At 43.0% G+C, this 13,801-nt stretch overlaps 1 protein-coding gene and 1 long non-coding RNA gene across 2 annotated transcripts in view; both read right to left on the bottom strand.

Moving 5' to 3' along the window:
- LOC308056148 overlaps positions 1–8,012 on the bottom strand; it is a 54,958-nt gene extending 46,946 nt beyond the window's left edge. The window contains exon 1 of the long non-coding RNA XR_013924727.1: positions 7,802–8,012. This is a non-coding gene — a long non-coding RNA (uncharacterized lncRNA). The remainder of the gene's footprint in view (positions 1–7,801) is intronic.
- LOC308056129 (uncharacterized protein) overlaps positions 1–13,801 on the bottom strand; it is a 140,531-nt gene that overhangs the window by 33,138 nt on the left and 93,592 nt on the right. The gene's annotated exons all lie outside the window — the stretch shown is intronic.

Raw genomic sequence — 13,801 nt, 5'->3', positions numbered from 1 at the left:
GGATGAACCTTGAAACCAGAAGAAATCAAGGACTAACTGAATGCTAAACTCTTTCCACTTAGTGAAAGTCTCTAAATAAGTCAGAAGTTCTGTTGTTATGTTGGAAGAAAGGAATTGGCATTTTTACCAGGTGGGATTTTCTTTCCTCTATGGAGACCTCACCATGCCAGTTGAGGAAAGAACTTGAGACAACCTCTCTGGTGATATCCGGGAGGTGGAGTGACAGGGTGTCTGGGAACAGTAAGAGGAAAATTTGTCATTTGATGTGCTGTTCTCGGTGCCAAAGGCTTTGTGAAAAGGGCTCTCTTGCTAGCAAATCTAGGTAAGAAAGTGAGTACTGCATGTCTTTCAAGAGCTAGAAAATCTTACTGGATAGCTTGACAGTCACATGAATGATGGTCAAGAGGTAGATGCTGTAAAAGCAATAAAGCCTGGGAGGCTTTCAGTGGTCTGTACTGAAGCAGCATCTCTGAACCTCAGTGTTAATGGGACGAGAGATGCTGTTGGGCAGCAGAAGGGCAGTCCCCAGAAGCAGGCTGCATGCCGCAGCAGGGTTGTCCCCTCAAGGGGACTTTGACAGGCTGGAGATGGGGATGGAGAGAAAGCCACTGCAGGCTGGCCAAGGGCAAGGTCACAGTATGCCCTGGGCAGGAGAAGCCCCTGAAGGTGGACAGCCAAGGGTGGCAGGGCAGATGTGCTAGAGAAACTCTGGGTCAGGGTGGAGGTGAGAAGTTGGCTGAACCTTTGCAGCAAGGGTGGCCAAACGCCTGCCAGTAGGGCTGTGGGGCCAGGAGTGCAGCCGGAGAGGCGTGGGGAGGGGGTCTGCCTGCTCATGGCACGTCTCCAACTGCTTTTGCAGTCCAAAGTCCAGCCTGGGGCTCCCCCAGAGCAATGGATGTCAGGTGCCTGGAGCAAGCGTGGCTGAGGCCCCCGTGCCCCAGGGGTCTTGTGGGAGGTTCAGAGATGGGATGGTTTGTGGCCAGGGATGGGGCTTGGTCACCTGGGGCAGTCAGCAGCTGTTACCTGGCCAAGCAGAAGGGTGCAGGGACTGGGCTTTCGCACACACCAAAAGGGCACGAGGACACAGCTTGGGAAAGGGAACAATGCAACAAGGCAGAGAAGGCACATTTGCTCCCCAGGACAGGGCTGACCTGGGAAGGTTGCTCAGAGAGTGTGTGGGATCTCCATTGTGGGCAAAAGTCTGCTCCTGTTGGCCTGGCTATGACATGGCCACTTTACCAGGTGACCTCCAAAGGTCTTTTCTGACATAAATAACTTTATGACTTTATGACTGTCACTGTCAAGCAGAGAACACCAGTTCTTATAGGTTACCACTTCACTGTCCACCCAAATAGGGCCCTACTGGGAGAAGAGAGACGCTGTCATCCTTAAGCACTGAAGCAGAAGACTCACGGGATCAAGCAGCAATGCATGCCAACTTCCAAGAGAAGGTGTAAGGCCGTGGTTGTGGCATGAAGAAAACCCAAATCCATTATGAGGTGAAGTTCCAGGGAATATATATGAAGAAATGAATTTTTACTAAAAGCGATTTGTACCTGGCTCCGGGGTGAGTCTGAATGTGGAAAGTAAATGGCAGCAGAAGAGCGCTTGTAGCTTTGCACCATGTTCTTCCATTCCTGGTTGGTATATACGTAAAAAAACCCCAAAACCCAAAACAAAAAACCACCAACCATGGTTCATCCATTCCCTTCACAAACCTCCTACTGAGTTCTGACCAACACGCTTCATCAGGCCACCCAACAAAACAACCACCAGAGCCCCGTATGTAGGGAAGAGACCTGACACTCGCCCTCTGTGCTTCACCTTCATCACCTCTACAGTGAACTTGCAACTAAAGCATCTTTAAGCAATAACTTCAATGATGGAAATGAGAATTTCTACCAATTGTTCCTGTTAATAATAACTTGAGCTATTTCAGTTAGCTCATCAGCTTTTCCTTTGTCAAATAATTGGTGGGAAACACTGGTATTTAACTAATCGTGATCCTTTTTCTCTATTGTAAATTCTGTTTTGGTAATGATAAACAGTCTTGTGAAGGGCAATTCAGTCTAGGGAGTGCCTTGAGATAACTGTTTGAAAAGAACTGGTGTTGTTCCTTGTTCCTCGTCATCAGAAATGGCACGAGCCTGCCTTTCACCAGAGAGGTTCCGAAACATCTTGTAATCCTGTTAGAAGTGGTGAAGCCAGTGGAGTGCGGCACTGGTAAGATCCAAACTCCTTTTGTCAGGTCAGAATCAGATTTTTACCTCCTGTATCCCAGGTGGCTGGGTGGCTTGTGATGGGCCAGGGGAAGACAAAGATGTGCGCTCCATCAAACGTGGGGCATTTTTCTGGGTGAAGGTTTCAGTATGTCATGAGTTATGAGAATGGGCAGCACTCCGCAGCCGTGAAAAGGCTTTTAAGGAAACAGCATCAGTCTGCACTAAAGCACAAAATGCACATAAGCAGAAAAATTATTTTTCTGTACAGACAGATGTGTAGCTTTGTGACAGCCACATCTGCGAGTATTTTAGTGGTACAAGGCTGAGGCAGAGGCAGGAACATGACAAAAAGGACCGTGATAACTAGGGGGAGGACATACAGGTGCCATGTGGTGTTGGAATAACTGAGACGTTGTGGGACAACTCGTGTGACTGACCTGCTGCAGCAGGTGCGTACAAGCTCCTCAGCAGACGCTGGCCAGGAGAACGAGAAGGGGTGGCCCTCTATGTGAGGGAGCAGCTGGGTTGTGTGGGTTGTGTGGGCTCCCCTGTGGGGTGGGTGACAGGTGGGTGACAACAAATGGGCCAGGGTTGGAGAAGAGGGCAGGGAGACAGATGACACCATGGGGGGCTGTTACCGACCACCTGGTCTCTGGCCACCGACACTATTTCTCTGGTGGGACTTCAACCTCTCTGACATCAGCTGAGGGGGAAATGCAGTGGGGCACGAGCTGCCAGGGGCATTTCTGGAGGGTGTCAGGGATAACTTTGTGGTACCGGTCCTGGAGGGGCCATGCAGGGACAAGGCAGAGCTGGGCCTGCTGGCCAGTAGCAAGGAGGAGCCGAGGGAGAGGTGGCAATCAGAGGCAGCCTTGGCTGTAGTGACCATGAAGTAGTGAGATCAAGATCTGGGGGAGAGTGAGCATCAGAGGACAGATCCCAAACTTTAGGTAAAGAAGGAAACTTTGGCATGAGCTGAAGAAAAACTAAAGTAAGGGGTGGGGGGAGAGGCACAATGCAAGTTGCGCTGGTTTAGATTTTCAAGGGCCCCAGCATGAGAGCGAACATGATGCTTTTCCACAGGACAGAAACTTCAGCATATTGACAGCCTCAGGTGAAAAGCCAAGGAACTACATTTTGTTAAGCAAAAAGTACAATCACATCATTAGTTCTGGGCTCTGCACTCTTTCATTATGCAGCACATACACTGTAAGTTGCACCTCTGTAAAATGTTTTGCAGGGACGTAGGAATCAGCGTTCAGGTGTTTCTTCATTCCTTGCTGTGGGCTGAGCTCCCTGATTAACTTACTGCTCCCGTGACACATGGTCAGCAGGTGTCTCCAATGGTGCATTACATATCTCTGGCAGGAGGTGCCTGAGGTGCCTCAGAAGAGGAGACAGAACTGGACAAAGTCATTACCACTTGAAAAATGAGGGGACACATACACAGCCCCCATGGTTGTCCCCAGTACGTTGAAAAGGAGATTTTTCTCCTTTTTCACTATGAAAAATATTGAAAGGAAATGTGTTAGGTACAAACAAAATACCCCCTTACCCCCCCAACCCAACTGACCAACCCTCCCAACAAAATGTTTCAAATGTTTCAGTTCAGATCAAGCTGACCAATGAAAATGCTTCCCTGTTCAGTGAAATTAACAATTTTGTTCTGGGATTTTCTTTTCTAATGGCATGAAATTTATTGTTATAAATTGAGACCACAATTGATCATAATCCAATTAAAATTTTATTAATTATAGCAAGTAGAATATGAGCAAAGACAGCGCTGGACGGCAGGGGAGTCTGCGCTCCGCCAACTGCCGCCCTGAGCAGTTTAAACAGTCCTTTTTTATACTTTTTACTTTCGTGTTTATGAAGTAGTGGAGGTGTTAACCCCTTACTCATATATCTTTATATGGGGTTGTCTGTCTTGTTTCTGTCTGGCGGTTATCTTCTCTTTTACAAGCAGCATCCTGGATGTAGTGGAGGTGTTAACCCCTTACTCCTATATCTTTATATGGGGTCGTCTGTCTTGTTTCTGTCTGGCGGTTATCTTCTCTTTTACAAGCAGCATCCTGGACATCTGGCGGTTATCTTATTTTTCACAAGAGGCATCCTGGATATCTGGCGCCTAGTCTTTACATTATGCTTAACATAAATCTTAATAAACAATATCCTAGTCCATAGTTTCTTACAATCCCCCCTTTTTCTTTTTTATCCTATTATTGTTTATTAGACGCTACTTTCATTCTCGGCACTGCAAATAAACCTTTTTCCACAATCCCAACATTTATCATAACACTTACAAGGTAATACGTCACAATTACAATAGGCGTAGTTGGGTAATACATATAATAATAACATACAAAACCAAAACTTAAAAATAACACTTTTTCTTAACACGTTCTTTTTTTTTTTTTTTTTTTTTTTTTTTTAATGCGTCACTATCATGGCTAGACTATAGGGATTTCGCATGCGCGGTCTTTCCAGATTTTTCCAGCACATTCTGTGGGGCTTTAAAATCGCGCATGCGCATGTTCAAAGGTATACACGGACCATTCGCGTGATCAACAATGGCTACTGCGTGCCCAGATGAAGTCCCAAACCCTTTTCCCGAGCTTACCACCCCGGTAAGTCTGTTAATGGTAACATTCATGGCACTATGGCCAAATGACAGGTCCCAGTTTTCAATGTAAGGTTTTTTTCACCACCAGACCACCACGTCACCTGCTAGAGAAGAAAGGTCTAGAGTGGACATTTCGCCCTCTGAACATTCTGTAAGGTGAGTGTTCTCAAAACGTTTAACCTATATGGTTCATTAGAAAGAAGATCAAAATTTTATATATATATCTTTTTTTTTTTTTTTTTTTTTTTTTTTCCTGTTGCTGTTTAGGCAGAGGGTGCGTTTTTCTGTTGTCTCACGTCAAGAACTTATGGCGGAGGTGAAAAAGTATAAAAGACGTTTCCATATCGTCGTCTTTGCGTTCCTGGCGCTTGTTTTTATTGCTATTCTATTTTTTTTTTTACTCAGCTTACATTATTATCTGAATTGTTAAGAGTTAATTGTTTCCAAATTCTTGTTGGCTATTAAAATGTTATTTTGTGTGTACATTTTGTCATACTACTCGCATTTGTTTAACGCCATCGGGTGAAACCATAATAGCAAATTGCATGTTAGTTATAACGTGTTGAATTAATCTTATAAACATGGAACAACACATGGCAAAAACAATAAGGTGGCTAATCCACATAACAAATAAAATAGGATTCGTTTTACCCAGGGGCTCCCGAGAAGCCAGGAAAACAAGTCAATATTCATCTTTCCAAGTTCGGACGGGAACATGGGCTAACTTCCCTGTCTCTGATGTGATTTGTTTAACTACCTCACCATTGTCATCAATTTTCAAACAGCAATTGGAAACATTTACTTTACCACAAACACCTCTTTCTTTGGCTAGCAGGTAGTCCAGAACCATCCTGTGTTGATAAATTGCATTTAACATCAAAAGCTTTAGCTGTTTGATTAATAATAATTTCCAAGACAGCCTGTAGACGAATGATATGATTCAGATTGTAGATAGGTTCTCGAGCGCCGTTAATAAGTTCATTAGGATTCCAAGTTGCAGGTTTATAATACTGTATGATACGTTGGGGTGTCCATTCATTTAATAAATATTGGTACCCCCTCAATTCTTGGGAGTCTGGAAAAATCAACTTGCCACTGTTGCCCTGGCTAATTTTCAAACACATTTCACATTGCTGAGTCACCTATTTTATTACAGTAAACAATTTCTGCCCTATCAATTTCTGATTTAGACTTTTATATAAATTATCAGCTCCCCAATGCATCTTATTATGTTCTATTATGGCTGTGGTCCATATTAAATTGGATGGTACCACTATACGACCATCCCTCAAATAAGTTAGAATAATTTGGCTCCTGATCTGTACTTACAGTTTGGATTTTACCGCCTGGTATTAAGGATAATTCCTCCTTTCCTACCTCTTCTGCTACTTGTATGGCTTCATGGTCGGCCAGGCGGTTTCCAATTTCCAAATCAGTGCCTTAATGGGCCATCTTATGTTCTTCTTTCCTGGACGACCCTCTTATAACAGAGGGGGCCCTTCCTCACATCAAGGTCTGGCATGGCATATGTCCCCACCGCTCAACGCCTACTGGGTTGCAGCCAGCAGCAGAGCTCAAGATCCTTCTTGGTGGCAAACACAGAGGCCAACCCAGTCTTGCCCTTGATTGTGGTAGGAGGCACTTGACCAGCCTTATTCTTTGTACTTTGTTGTCAATGCAAAGCTTCATTTGCACATCCCATAACAAGTCACAGTCATGGTAAAACACAGATTTACATTAGTAGAACTACTACAGAGTGTATTTTATTTTAGTTTTTATGCAATATTCCCCACAGCCTTGCTGACCAAGGGATATTGTTTTACCTGAACTAGGCAGGCCTCCTGTTTATCATTTTTACTGTAACAGGGAAAGCATTTTTCCCTTTACTTGGAATTTACTTTCAGATATACTTGGTTAAAGATTTCTTTTACTTCAGGGAAGTCTTCTCTTCCACTTTTCTGTTGAATTAAAGATAAGCTCAACATTTTAGTTAATTGATCATTTTAACTTTTGGATTCATTTCCCCTTCTTTAAACGTCTAGATGTTCTAATAAATCTCTTCTCAACAAAGATTTTGGTGAATTTGGCATTCTTATTTGTTTTCTTAGTTTGTACTTTAAAGGTTTCAGGATATTTTCCTGGCGGCCAGCAGCTCCCACAACTGTAACAAATTTTTTTCACTGTAGTTTAACACCAAATAAGTTGGTTTTGTATTCACCAACTTTTCTACATCACGATTACCTTAGTAAAAATCAACTCGAACCTTTATCCAGTCCTATTCACAACTAACTTTCAAACATCTAAATTTCCCCATCAGAGATTCACCTTTACTCTCCTCAGACCCGCTGCCTGCCCTAGAGGGGCCGTTACCGGTTCTGTTGTGCTGCAAATGCTGCAGCAATCGGGGTGACATTGTCAGGTCCTTCTGCTCAATCGTCAGCAACAGCAACCCCCTCCTCCTCACCAGCGAAGGGTTCGGGGCAGGAGATGCTGTTCCTGCTCTGCTCTGCAGGTTACACAAGCCTGCCTCTGCAGCAGCACTTCTGTTTTAACTCTTTCTTACCCTGAATGCAAATCTGCTACTTGTTGCTTTAAGTCTGTGTTATTGCATATCAGCCTTCGCAGGCAAATAGCAAACACCCTGCCATGCATCCAGCGTGACTCAGCCGCACCTTCGAGGGGATACGGGGCTTTGTACAAACTCACCCCAATACTTTAACACTTTCACAGGGTTTTTTTACTCTCCACCCCCCCCCCCCCCCCCGGCTTCAGATCTTACATACATTAGCACAAGTTTTTTTATCTTACAACGTGTTTCATTCTGGTTGCTCCATAGAAGGAACCACAACCTCCCCTCTGATCCTTTTCCATTGCTAATATTAAGGGATCTTGTGGAGCTAGGTTAATACCACATTCTTTTGCTACTCTGGGTGATTCCTCAGAGTGAAAAACATACCAGCATACATTACTTCATCCCATTTTTCCTCTCGCCTTAAAAATAACATTAATTTTAGCAAAACATTATAATTCAGTGTGCCGTTTAAGGGCCATTTTCTCTGTCCCCTAACTTATACAGGGGCCACCACTGATTGCAGTACTTAGCCAAAGTTCTCTTATTCACGCTTCCCCCAGCTGCCCCCCCATTTCCTTCCAGTGACCTTTCTTACTATTATCTCAATTGCTATCCCAACCACAGAGACTCTAATTTCACTTATAGCTCTCTCTCTTATCCCAAGGCGTCCAAACCTTACAGTCAGGGCATTCAACTTCTTGTCGCCACCATACATATAATAATTCTTTACACCATATACACTTTAAAACATACAGAGGTTCACATTCACCCCTCGGATGTTCAAGACAATAACCACATACCAACATTTGTAATATACTGAATACAGAAATGTTCTCACATTTCCAGCATAAATGAGTATAACAATTATTAATAACCTTGTAATTATTAATTAAAAGGCCACTTTTCTCCACATTCCAACTTATAAAGCGGCCACCATTTTACAATATTTTATCAATGTTTTCCTATTCACATTTCCACCAGCGGATCCTCCAATATCCCTCCAGTGACTCAAAACACATCCTAACGGGCTTTTCTTTAAAATCCCACCACTCTGTTTTCTTCCCATTTTTCCAGCTTACACTCACAGAACACACTTATCACTTACAGAATTTCTACTTACAAAATGCAACACACAGGTATCTTTTTACAACAACACCAAGAGCTCACTATTATTATCAAAAATATAGCCAAAATCACAGTAACAATTATCAAAGTCAAATTCTACATTCCATAAATCCGGTAACCAAAATAAGCAACACTGCAGCAAATAAGCTTGAAACAATGAATATTCCATTAACGCCTATACATATTCATTACCTGAACCCGCCTACCCTCTCTTCGTATGCTAATTAGCTTATCAGTCTTTCACGCTTGTGCAGATTCTTCCAAAAATTGTGGGCCGGGGTCTTTAGAATATAACAATTATTAATAACCTTGTAATTATTAATTAAAAGGCCACTTTTCTCCACATTCCAGCTTACACTCACAGAACACACTTATCACTTACAGAATTACTACTTACAAAATGCAACACACAGGTATCTTTCTACAGCAACACCAAGAGCTCACTATTATTATAAAAAATATAGCCAAAATCACAGTAACAATTAGGGTACTGCTTCTCTAATCCCCTGAATTACTATAGTTCTCAGGTCCTGCATATGAGTTCTGTGCACCGGATCCTGATTATCCCAATTAGGTCTTTGGAGTGGCCATTTAATATCTGCTTGGGGTCCCTGGGTTTCCTCGGTAGTAAATAATTGACAAAGGATAGATTGCATCTTATCCCAAGTATAAAGGTTTGGTCCCAGAAATTGATCTAATCTTTCTGCCACTCCGAGTGGGTCCTCAATTAAGTTTCCCATCTCGGTCCTTTTAAAATCTCGTAGGTCAACCGAATTTAGAGGCACAGAAATATATCCGATCACAGGTTGAGGTCCCCCCCCATGGGCTTTTCTCTTAGGGGGTATATTTGAGCTGCCCCTTTTTGACTTCTAGTTACGCGTCTAGGAAGAGGGGGAGAGACCCTTGTTCCGACTCTGGTGGGGGAATGGGCGCTCTGGGGACCTCTGCAGGAGCAGGAGGAGAAATGTAAGGAGGGGGGGGGGTTAGAAGGGTTTCGTCTAACTCTCCCTTCTTTTTCTTTTGTTTAGTTTTTTTTTTTTATTCAGCGGGTAGTCTAGCTCCCGGTTTTTTAGCCACACCTCCACATATTGACTCTCCTCCGGGTTAAGGGTTTTTTTTATTATTAACCCAGAGGTTTAATTGCTGTCTTACCCAATCTTCTTCTGACCCATAGACTGGCCAAAAGACATTTTTAGAAATCCTCTTCCCTCCCCATATCTTAGTACAATATTCTATCACTTTCTGCTTATTTTTCCCTAGGGTTCCAGGGAAATATCTCCAATTGTCCAAGATATATGCCAGAGGGGTATTCTTAGGTACAGTGGGTACCCTTCCCATGGGATTCGAAGGCTTGCTGCCCTTCGCCCCCATCTTCTGGAATATCCACAAACATACACTCACTCGCTCCCCTTGTTCCTGGCCCAGTCCCTCGCGGGAGATGGGAGACGCAGTACTTAAGAGTCCACACTCGCTTGGTTCAGTATATCGAACCTCTCATTCGTTATATTCCAGGAAACCCAATCCCGCCCGAACGGCAAACCTTGTGAACAAATTTGCAATATACTTACGCGTCTTGCGTCTTCGTCCGGACTCCCGTGCACAGAATTTTTATGGGATTTTACCGGTTTCTCCTTTGCTCATTATTCTAGAATTTAGGTTCGTCGGTAAGGTTGGAGTAAGCTGTTGGTCGCGGGGCCGCGAAATGTCGCGGGGCGCCTCCCCGGAGGACCAAAGCCCACTGTTCCTTATCCGAGTCACGGCACCAGAAATTGTTATAAATTGAGACCACAATGGATCATAATCCAATTAAAATTTTATTAATTATAGCAAGTAGAATATGAGCAAAGACAGCGCTGGACGGCAGGGGAGTCTGCGCTCCGCCAACTGCCGCCCTGAGCAGTTTAAACAGTCCTTTTTTATACTTTTTACTTTCGTGTTTATGAAGTAGTGGAGGTGTTAACCCCTTACTCCTATATCTTTATATGGGATTGTCTGTCTTGTTTCTGTCTGGCGGTTATCTTCTCTTTTACAAGCAGCATCCTGGATGTAGTGGAGGTGTTAACCCCTTACTCCTATATCTTTATATGGGGTCGTCTGTCTTGTTTCTGTCTGGCGGTTATCTTCTCTTTTACAAGCAGCATCCTGGACATCTGGCGGTTATCTTATTTTTCACAAGAGGCATCCTGGATATCTGGCGCCTAGTCTTTACATTATGCTTAACATAAATCTTAATAAACAATATCCTAGTCCATAGTTTCTTACATTTATGATCTATGTTTTTTAGCTAGTAGTTCCCAGATGGTCTTTATTAGATACTAATTTCCTAGAAACTATTAATGAGACACTGCTAAATCCCTTAGGTCATGCTGAAAATCTCATTGCAAATAACGGAAAAATCGTTTTGGTTTTATATGTATATATACTGGGAAGAAATAGATACACCTCTAGGGAACATACTACTTCCAATTATTTGAAATTAAATACATTCAAATTACTTTGAAAGTACTCAAAATGATGATTGAAGTTGCTCTTATCTGAAGTAATTTGTCTGCATTTATGGGTTGCTATACTTAATACTGATGACACATTCCAGTTCATTAATAACTTTTGAAAAACGTAGCATCAGATCCAAGCTTTCAATGATAGTGATGAAAGCTGTGGTTTGGAAATTTGGTATTTCTTTAGTTCATTAGAGATTCAGCAGTCTCAGTGCTTGTGAATCGGTAGATGCAGAAGTTTAATAGTTTTTGTTCATTTCTAATTTTTGTAAGATTGTAGAATTTCCAAGCCCATAGAGAGTGTGTACTGTGTAAATGCCATCTTGGCTTTCCTACTCTAGCAACAGCTCATAATCCACCATTTTTCTTCTGGCCCCTAAATGAATTTTTTCTTTAAATAACACAATCTTCAATTTTGCAGCTCTTTGCGAGGGGTTCATCAGGTCAGTGCTGCAAGGAAGGGATCAGTTTCATTCCCTCCCTCCTTTCTTGAGCACTGCCTCCTGGAGAGCTGCACCTGCCATCTGCGGGGGATGGGGTGCAGAGGATGGCTGCATGGTGGGGCAGAGCCACCCTGCCCTGGAGAGTCCTGAGCAGAGGCCTGTGAAGAAGGGGGGATGCAGCTCACACGGGATCCCCCTCCCCTTGGTTAAGCAGGGCCCTCCACAAGTGAAAGGTCCCTTCACTCTCTGAGGACCTCCCTTAGTTACTAAGACCTGAAGCGCTCAAACGAGAAACAAACCCACCAAACCTAAACCAAAAAAATGAAAAAACACTGGTACCAAAAGCCCACGCATTAGCTCTGTATTACTGGTAGTGATTGACAGATAAGTAGGCAACCTCCTTTAGTGTCTTCATTTTCTAACTAGTATAGCTATCAACAGATAAAAGCAGCCTCATTATTTATTTGCCCCTGTTTTGCTATAAAACATTTTTTTTATTATTATTATTTTGGTTGCAAATTTACACCAAACCCATGGCATTCCCCTGACTTCAATGCAGATGTGTACACTATGAGTAGGTGTAAATGATCCCACAAATCCAGAAAAGTGTGATTTTATCTACATGCTTCCATGGAAATGCTTTATGCCTCACCCCCCCACACCCACCCCACCCCCAAACCCCCATTACTCCCCAATAAACCTCACATTTAAATTTCACAAAGAACCCTTTTTACCTTCTTGCAGAACAAATGCAATCACTGTGTCATTCAATACAGCAACAATTGTCAGGAGCTAAGAGGTAATTAGAATTATTGTCTAACTAAATTGCTTACGATAGATCTAGCCCTACCATTTATTAAAATCTTGTTCATTATGCTGTTTTCTTTCTGCCAGGAGAAAATCAGCAAATGGGAAGTGCATTAGATGTGTTTTGCTGTTATTGTGCATAATGCTACCTGTAAATAACTGAAATAATAGTCTTGCTATCAATATCCTTACACTGGAACTGTGTTGGTCACAGCTGCCTGCCTAGTGAAAGTAGGTAAACCTAACTGCTCATTTGCGTATCCTACTGTTTTGGTAAACCACTTAGCTTTTGCTGCCAGCTGCCTCTTACAGCCGGACAAGGTGATTCATTTGGGATGTTTCTCAGCTCTGCCTTGATCTGTGAGCATGCAACTAATTGTTGTTCAAACCACTACCTTTTGATATGACTAAAATGCTTTAAAAAGCTTGGTTTGAAACAACTGAGTGCCAATAAAAGCATCCTCTTTTGTCACAGGAACTATAGGAAACTACACAGATGCCTCCATCCTGCTCACTACAGAAACACTGAAGTAACACAATGTGCCACCATGAGGTAGAAAACTCTTTAGTGTTCTGGGGAATTTCACAAGATGAGCAGATCTGGACTTGCTGTGGTTAAGATTAATTGGCATGCAAGGACTGCTTGCAACAAAAGAGTTGCATTAAAGCCCCTTTTGTGAAGCAGTCAATGAAGGTTGCAGCATTTTCCTGTTCTAGGGAGCCTGAAAGACATTTCTTTCCATGGCACTCTCCACCAGACACAGCCGTCACAAGGAGGACTAGCATCCCAGAAGAAGTATATACCTGTTAAATTCAAACTTTGACCTCACCCTTAAGGCCTTCCACAGCCACTCTCCATTCCCCTGATGCCTTTTCATTTTCATGCGCACAGAAATGCCAGGCACTGAGATGAAGACCTTTATATTTTGACTGTTCTCTAAAAACAGCCCCAGGGCGGAGTTATGTAGCTTTTATTTAACCTGTCTTCATCGCTGTTGGGAAGATGGGGATGTAATTCGACTGCCATTGTAACAGAAGAGGCAGCTGAGAATCAAAAACTTACAGCCTCAGAGAAAAGATGAATGGGGAAAAACATTTTCTGCTGGATTTCCCTAAGTTAACTTTTCTCCCTCTCAGCATATGCACACGTGGAGAGCTATTGGGTGACAAGCATAGTAATGCTAGCCTAAATTGGAAATGAAAATTGTCTGAAATGGGAGGTCAAACTGAATGCAGTTAGAGCAGCCTGAACAGAGAGAAACTTACTTAACCTACACTGATTTGTTCCTATCAGGTCTCCCATTGATGGGTAAAATAACGAGTCTGATTGTTACTGTAACCTTGACAAGACTGCTATGCATCCTGTGTACCTCTGCATGGCCCTGCTGCCCTGCAGGGTTCATTTTTTCAAGTGCTTTGCTTCTTCCTGCATGGGAAGCCACGACCTGTAGCATCAGTCTAATTAGAGGAGCATGCAGCCTGCTGTCTTCAGTGGCAAACCATTAGTTTGA

The sequence above is a fragment of the Falco punctatus genome (assembly GCF_963210335.1).
Source record: "Falco punctatus genome assembly, chromosome: Z".
Taxonomy (NCBI): Eukaryota; Metazoa; Chordata; class Aves; order Falconiformes; family Falconidae; genus Falco; species Falco punctatus.
This window is presented reverse-complemented; position numbering and strand designations above follow the sequence as displayed.